Consider the following 7,091-nt stretch of genomic DNA (forward strand, 5'->3'; position numbering starts at 1 on the left):
GTCCATGGGATTCTCCAGGCAAGAATGCTGGAAGTTGGTTGCCATTTCCTTCTTCCTGACCCAGGGATTGAACCCTGGTCTCCTCTACTGTTTATGTTTAGAAACATTGATGATTTACAGAAAAGTATACAGAGACTTGTCATATACAACCCTCTCACCCAGTTGTACACTACTAACTAAGTTCACACTTCACTCAAATTCCTTTAGTTTTTACCTAATGTCCTTCTGCTGTTTCAGGGCGCCACCCAAGATGTCTCGTGACATTCTGTTGTCATGCCTCCTTGGGCTACTCTTGGCTGGGACAGTTTCTCAGACTTTCCTTGTCTTTGAGAATCTTGATGGTTTGGGGAAGTATGGTTGTCAGTAGACTGTCCCTCATTTGGGGTTCTTGTGGTGGTTTGTTTGTTTTTCTCATGACTAGACTGGTGTTTAAGGGCTCTTGGGAGGAAGACCACAGAAACGAAATGTCATCCTCATCACAACGTTTCAAGGCTGCCTGATGTCAACATGCTCACTGCCGTGGGTGTTGACTTTGATCACCTGGCTGAGGTGGTGTCTGTAAAGGTCTTCTTTGTCTCTCATTCCATACTGTGCTCCCTGGAAGAAGTCAGTAGGTGTAGCCCCTGCTTAGTGGGTGGGGAGTCAAGCTTCATTTCCTTGAGGGGTCAATATTTACATCAATTATTGACAATTTTCCCATACAGAGACCTCTCTCCCTCTTTTATTTGCTTATTCAATCATTTATTTGCATCAATACAGACTCACAGATATTTATTTTATCCTTTGAGTTGTTATCAAATATGTTATTTCTTTTTTGTTCACATTGTTCCTACCTTTGACTTTGGGTTGAGTCAATTTTAGTAGCTTCTGTGGTCCTTTGATGTGGCCCCATCCCTTTGTTTTGGAAGCATTTCCTTCCTTCCTTCCCAGCTTCCAAGATGCTCCAGGCTCCTCCCCCAGGCTAGAATCAGACACTTCTTCCAGGAGCCCTGGTGTCTGTTATTAAGGAGAACAGGCTAAGGAACCTAGGTCTGGGTGCTGTGTGCCTTCTAAAGGAACAAAATTGGAAATTTACGTGGAAATATAGATAACCTGTGTATAATACACATGACTAGGATGCTGGGAGAAATATCAACAACCTCATATATGCAGATGATACCACTCTGATGGCAGAGAGTGAAGAACTAAAGAGTTTCTTGATGAAAGTGAAAGAGGAGAGTGAAAAAGCTGAGTTGAAAGTCAGCATTAAAAAAAACTAAGGTCATGGCATCCAGTCCCTTCACTTCATGGCAAATAGAAGGGGAAAAAGTTAAAGCAGTGACAGATTTTATTTTCTTGGGTTCCAAAATTAGTGCAGATGGTGACTGAAACTGTGAAATTAAAAGATGCTTGCTCCCTGTAAGGAAAGGTATGACAAACCTAGACAGCATATTAAAAAGCAGAGATACCACTTTGCTGACAAATGTCCATCTAGTCAAAGCTAAGGTTTTTCCAGTAGTCATGTATGGATGTAAGAGTTGCATAATAAAGAAGACTCAGCACCAAAGAATTGATTCTTTCGGATTGTGGTGCTGGAGAAGATTCTTGAGAGTCCCTTGGACTGCAAGGAGATCAAACCAGTCAATCCTATAGGAAATCAATCCTGAATATTCATTGGAAAGACTAATGCTAAAGCTGAAGCTCCAATATTTTGACCACCTGATGCAAAGAGCTAATTCATTGGAAAAGACCCTGATGCTGGGAAAGACCGGGGGTGAGAGGAGAAGGGGGTGGCAGAGGATGAGATGGTTAGATAGCATCCCTGACTCAATGGATATGAATTTGAGCAAACTCCGGGAGATAATGGAGGACAGGAGAGACGGGCATGCTGCTTTCCATGGGGTCACAAAGACTTGGACATGACTTAGTGACTGACCAACAACAACAGCATTTCTGTATTTACCCATTTATATTTTTATAAGATAAATGAGTTGCTGCTTATATCTCCAACTTTAAACCAGTACCACGTGGTTCATTCCAGCCTTTCCCTTGCTCATCTATAACTTCCCTCTGCAAATGGGAGAGACTCAGCTCCCACCACCCATCATCCCTTTACTTATTTATTTGTCCATGTGATTCAGCGGTGTTAGCTTGCTCACCATGAGCAATGAATTTATCAGCAAGAGAACAGCACTACATGCAGCTCCCTTTGTCAACAGACTTTGGCAGGATGAGAAAGGGGAAACAGAGAATGAGATAATTGGATGGCATCATTGACTCAGTGGACATGAGTTTGCGCAGGCTCCAGGAGATAGTAAAGGACAGGGGAACCTGGCGTGCTGCAGTCCATGGGGTCACAAAGAGTTGGATACGACTGAGTGACGGAACAGCAACAACAAAGTCTTATGGCCACCAGTCATTCCCACAGTTGCTTAAGAAACTTCAGATCAGCACCTCTTCTCCCCCATCTCCTTCAGGGAGGTTATGCGACTTTTCTAATACAGTTACATTCTTTGTTCACAGTCTGCACTCTATCCTGGGATTCCCCCACTATCTCCTAAATGAATTTTTTAAAAAAATGTGTCTCCATTAAGGTTTGCTCTGTGCTGTAAAGCTCTGGGGATTTGACAGTGGACAATGTCGTGCATCCATCATCACAGTGTTATATAGAACCGTTTCATTCCACCCCCCTAATTCTCCTGTGCCTTCCTTCCAACCCTTGGCAACCACTGATCCGTTTTCAATTTCTATCTCCTGCATTTTATTTATTATTTTATTTTTGTCTTTTCATGGCTTTACGGCTCATTTCCTTTTTAAAAAATTCTTTTTGGAGTGTAGTTGGTTTAATGTTGTGTTAATTTCAGGTGCACAGTAAAGTGAATCAGTCACACACACACACACATTAATACATGTGCTGTGCCATGCTCAGTCGCTCAGTCATGTCTGACTCTGCAACCCCATGGACTGTAGCCCCCCTGACTCCTTTGCCCATGGGATTTCTCAGGGAAGAATACTGGAGTGGGTTGTCATTTTGTCCAGGGGATCTTCTCGGCCCAGGGATTGAACCTGCATCTCTGATATCTCCTGCATTGGCAGGAGGATTCTTACCACTGAGCCACCCGAGTAGCTATATGTAATATATATATGCACATACCCCTTTTTAGATTCGTTTTTCCCAACAGATCATTACAGAATGTTGGGTAGAGCCCCCAGTGCTCTACAGTGGTTATTAGTTATCTCTGTCTTATATATATATATGTGTGTGTGAGTCGCTCAGTCGTGTCTGACTCCTTGTGACCCCATGAGCTGCACCCACCAGGCTCCCATGACTTGGTGCCCACCAGGCTCCTTCATCCATGAGATTCTCCAGGCAAGAACATGGGAGTGGGTTGCATTCCCTTCTCCATATCTTATACAAAGTAGTGTGTATATGTCAGTTCCAATCTCCCAGTGTATCCATTCCCCCGCTTCTCCCTAGCGACCATAGGTTTTTTTCTACATCTGTAACTCTATTTCCATTTTGTAGATAAGTTCATTTGTATCCTCTTTTCAGATTCCACCTATGAGTGATATCATATGTTACTTGTTTTTCTCTGTGTGACTTACTTCTCTTGGAATGATAATCTCTAGGTCCATCTCTGTTACTGCAAATGCATTTTAACTGTACTCCACTTTCTCCATGGACTCCTGCCCACCAGCATTTATCATCCTTGAAAATCCTTCTCTCTAATCACTTTGGGTACCTCCTACTATGACATCACCTGTTGTCTCTCAGACACAAACTCCACATTTGCCCTGAATTTGAATGAACTTTTTGGCCAGCTAGATGGTACATGTGGTTCCCTTAAGGACATTTGTACATCTGCTGGCTGGTGATGCCAAAAAGAAAGCAATCTGAAAACTTGCTTACACAAATATTCATAGCAGCATATCCTTGAGAACTAATTAGCATAAAAATCCAAATTTCCATCAATTGATGGGTGGATAAACAAAATGTGGTCTGTGCTCATAATGGAATATTACTCAGCAGAAACAGGAAAGAAGCGCTGATACAGGCTACGGCGCAGATGAACCTTGAAAACATTGCACTATGGGAACGAAACCAGAGACAAAAGGCCCTGTCTTATGTTACTATGATTCCATTTATATGGGATGTCCAGAACAGCCAAATCCATAGACAGAAAGAAAAGAAGACTGGCAGTTGTGAGGGGCTGAGGGGAGGGAGAATTAGCGGGCAATGGCTAAGGGGTGATCAACATGTTTTAAAATTGATTGTGCTGATGACTGCACAAGACTGTGACTATACTCAGTCAGTTCAGTTCAGTTGCTCAGTCGTGTCTGACTCTTTGCGACCCCATGAATCGCAGCACGCCAGGCCTCCCTGTCCATCACCAACTTCCGGAGTCCACTCAGACTCACGTCCATCGAGTCAGTGATGCCATCCAGCCATCTCATCCTGTGTCATCCCCTTCTCCTCCTGCCCCCTATCCCTCCCAGCATCAGAGTCTTTTCCAATGAGTCAACTCTTCCCATGAGGTGGCCAAAGTACTGTAGATTCAGCTTCAGCATCATTCCCTCCAAAGAAATCCCAGGGCTGATCTCCTTCAGAATGGACTGGTTGGATCTCCTTGCAGTCCAAGGGACTCTCAAGAGTCTTCTCCAACACCACAGTTCAAAAGCATCAATTCTTCGGCGCTCAGCCTTCTTCACAGTCCAACTCTCACATCCATACATGACCACTGGAAAACCATAGCCTTGATTAGATGGACCTTTGTTGGCAAAGAAATGTCTCTGCTTTTGAATATGCTGTCTTGGTTGGTCATAACTTTTCTTCCAAGGAGTAAGCATCTTTTAATTTCATGGCTGCAGCAACCATCTGCAGTGATTTTGGAGCCCCCCCAAATAAAGTCTGACACTGTTTCCACTGTTTCCCTATCTATTTCCCATGAAGTGATGGGACCAGATGCCATGATCTACATTTTCTGAATGTTGAGTTAAGCCAACTTTTTCACTCTCCACTTTCACTTTCATCAAGAGGCTTTTCAGTTCCTCTTCACTTTCTACCATAAGGGTGGTGTCATCTGCATACCATCAAATTGTACACTTTAGATAGGTGGATTGTATGGTATGTGAATTACAGCTTCATAAAGTTGTTACAAAACAACACAAAACAATTCCCTCACTGATTTGTGCTAAGACGATATCCATTGAGATGAGTCATACTCTGTGAATTCTCAGGATGACTCAGGGTTACAGGGTTATTTTCATGACAGCCCCAAGTTGGGCTTCAGGTCGACCCAGGACCAGCCAGGGAGGTTTATTCAAAGGTGCTCAGAACTGCTTTATGCAGGAGCTGGCCATGCACACCTGTGAAGCCTCTTTGGCTATGCGGTCCCAGAGATGGAGCAGGCTGTGAACAAAAACACTGTCAGGGTCATTTCAGCTCTGGACCCTCCTTTCCCTCCATTCTAGGGCTTGAATTGGGATTGGAACCTGGGACAGTTCTGCAAGTGACAGAATTTGAGCCCTGTCTGTAGGACTGTGGCCCACACCTCCAGGGTGGGGGTGGGGTGGGGGGGACCACTTTCTGATGCCAGATCAAACGTGGACGTGATTACAGCAGTAGGGTTAGGTTGGTTTAAGTTGCTCAGTCATGTCCGAGTCTTTGTGATCCCAGGGACTGTAACACGCCAGGCTTCCCTGTCCTTCACTGCCTCCTGGAGCTTGCTCACACAGCAACAAAGCAGCCAAAGAAATTGGTGCCAGAATCTAATCTGAGAGGGAGTGTCACACATAGAGTCATACGCATCTGTTCTCAATGGGAGTGACCTGTCACGGGGGACGGAGATCAGGTGGATTGTCAGAGCAATTACGTAGAATTCGCTCTCCCTCCAGTTCCAGCTCTACTTGCTGACCTGTTGGTCTCGCTCAAAACCTCCCAGCATGTTCGTCAGTAGGAAATCTGGACACTGTGTATTTCCTGCTGATCGGTCTCCCTGTCCACGACCAGAGGGCAGGCAATGAAGGAGCTGGTTTGTCTTCCTTTTCACCACTAACTCACCTGGTCTTACCCTCTGTGGTGGGTTGAATGGTCCCCAACCCCCTGCCCCCATGGATCTACCTAGAACCTGTGAACATGACCTTATCTGGAAAAAAGGGTCTTTGCAAATGTAATTAGATATTTATTTATGTATTTGACTGCACTAGGTCTTAGCTGCAACACTTGGGAGCTTTAGATCCAGCAGGGTAACTCTTAGTTCTGGTAAGTGGAATCTAATTCCCTGACCAGGGATCGAACCCCGGCCCCCTGCACTGGGAGCCCAGAGTCTTAGCCACCAGACCACCCGGGAAGTCCTCTGCAGATGTAATTAAGTCAAGATTCTCTACTTGAGATCATCCTGGATTATCTGTCATTGGCCCTAAATCTAATGACTGATACTCTCATGAAGGACAGAATAGGAGAAGCCACACAGAGGGGAAGGCTGTGAGAAACGAAGGCAGAGATCCAGGCAGTGCACCTCAAGGCGAGGAAGGCCTGGAGCTGCTGGAAGCTGCTAGAAGCCAGGAAGCCTCCTCCCTGAAAGTCTTTGGAGGGAGTTGGGTCCTGCTGACCCCTTGATTTCGGACTTCTGGCCCCTGAAATTCTAGAGAATACATTTCTATTGTTTTATGTCACCAAGTTGGTGGGGATTTGTTATGGCCGCCTGAGGAAATGAATACATCCCTGAGTCTCTGAACTTCATCTATAAGATGTATTAAAACAAAACAGCATGGACCATGTGCCAGGGATTACGTAGGCTAAGCCTTAACCTACTTATGCCATCTAATTCCTGGTATTCCCATTTTGCCACGTTGGAAGGAGGTGAAACAGGAGGCTGTGACTGTGCCGTGGACAGGCAGGACCTGCTGTGTGGTCACCTCCCCCAGGGCTTTTGTCCTTGGCTCCCTAACACTCAAGCACTGGGAGTCTAACTCATATAGCCTCTGGCCTGGCCTGTTCCTGAGATCTTCCATTCTGTGCACCAGCAAGCACTGCAGGGACTTGAGGGGCCACCGGGGGATTAAAGGGTTAAACCCAAACCTCAGTGGCCAGGCCTCTGATGTGGTCCCAT

This window comes from Ovis aries, chromosome 12 (assembly GCF_016772045.2).
Source record: "Ovis aries strain OAR_USU_Benz2616 breed Rambouillet chromosome 12, ARS-UI_Ramb_v3.0, whole genome shotgun sequence".
Lineage (NCBI taxonomy): Eukaryota > Metazoa > Chordata > Mammalia > Artiodactyla > Bovidae > Ovis > Ovis aries.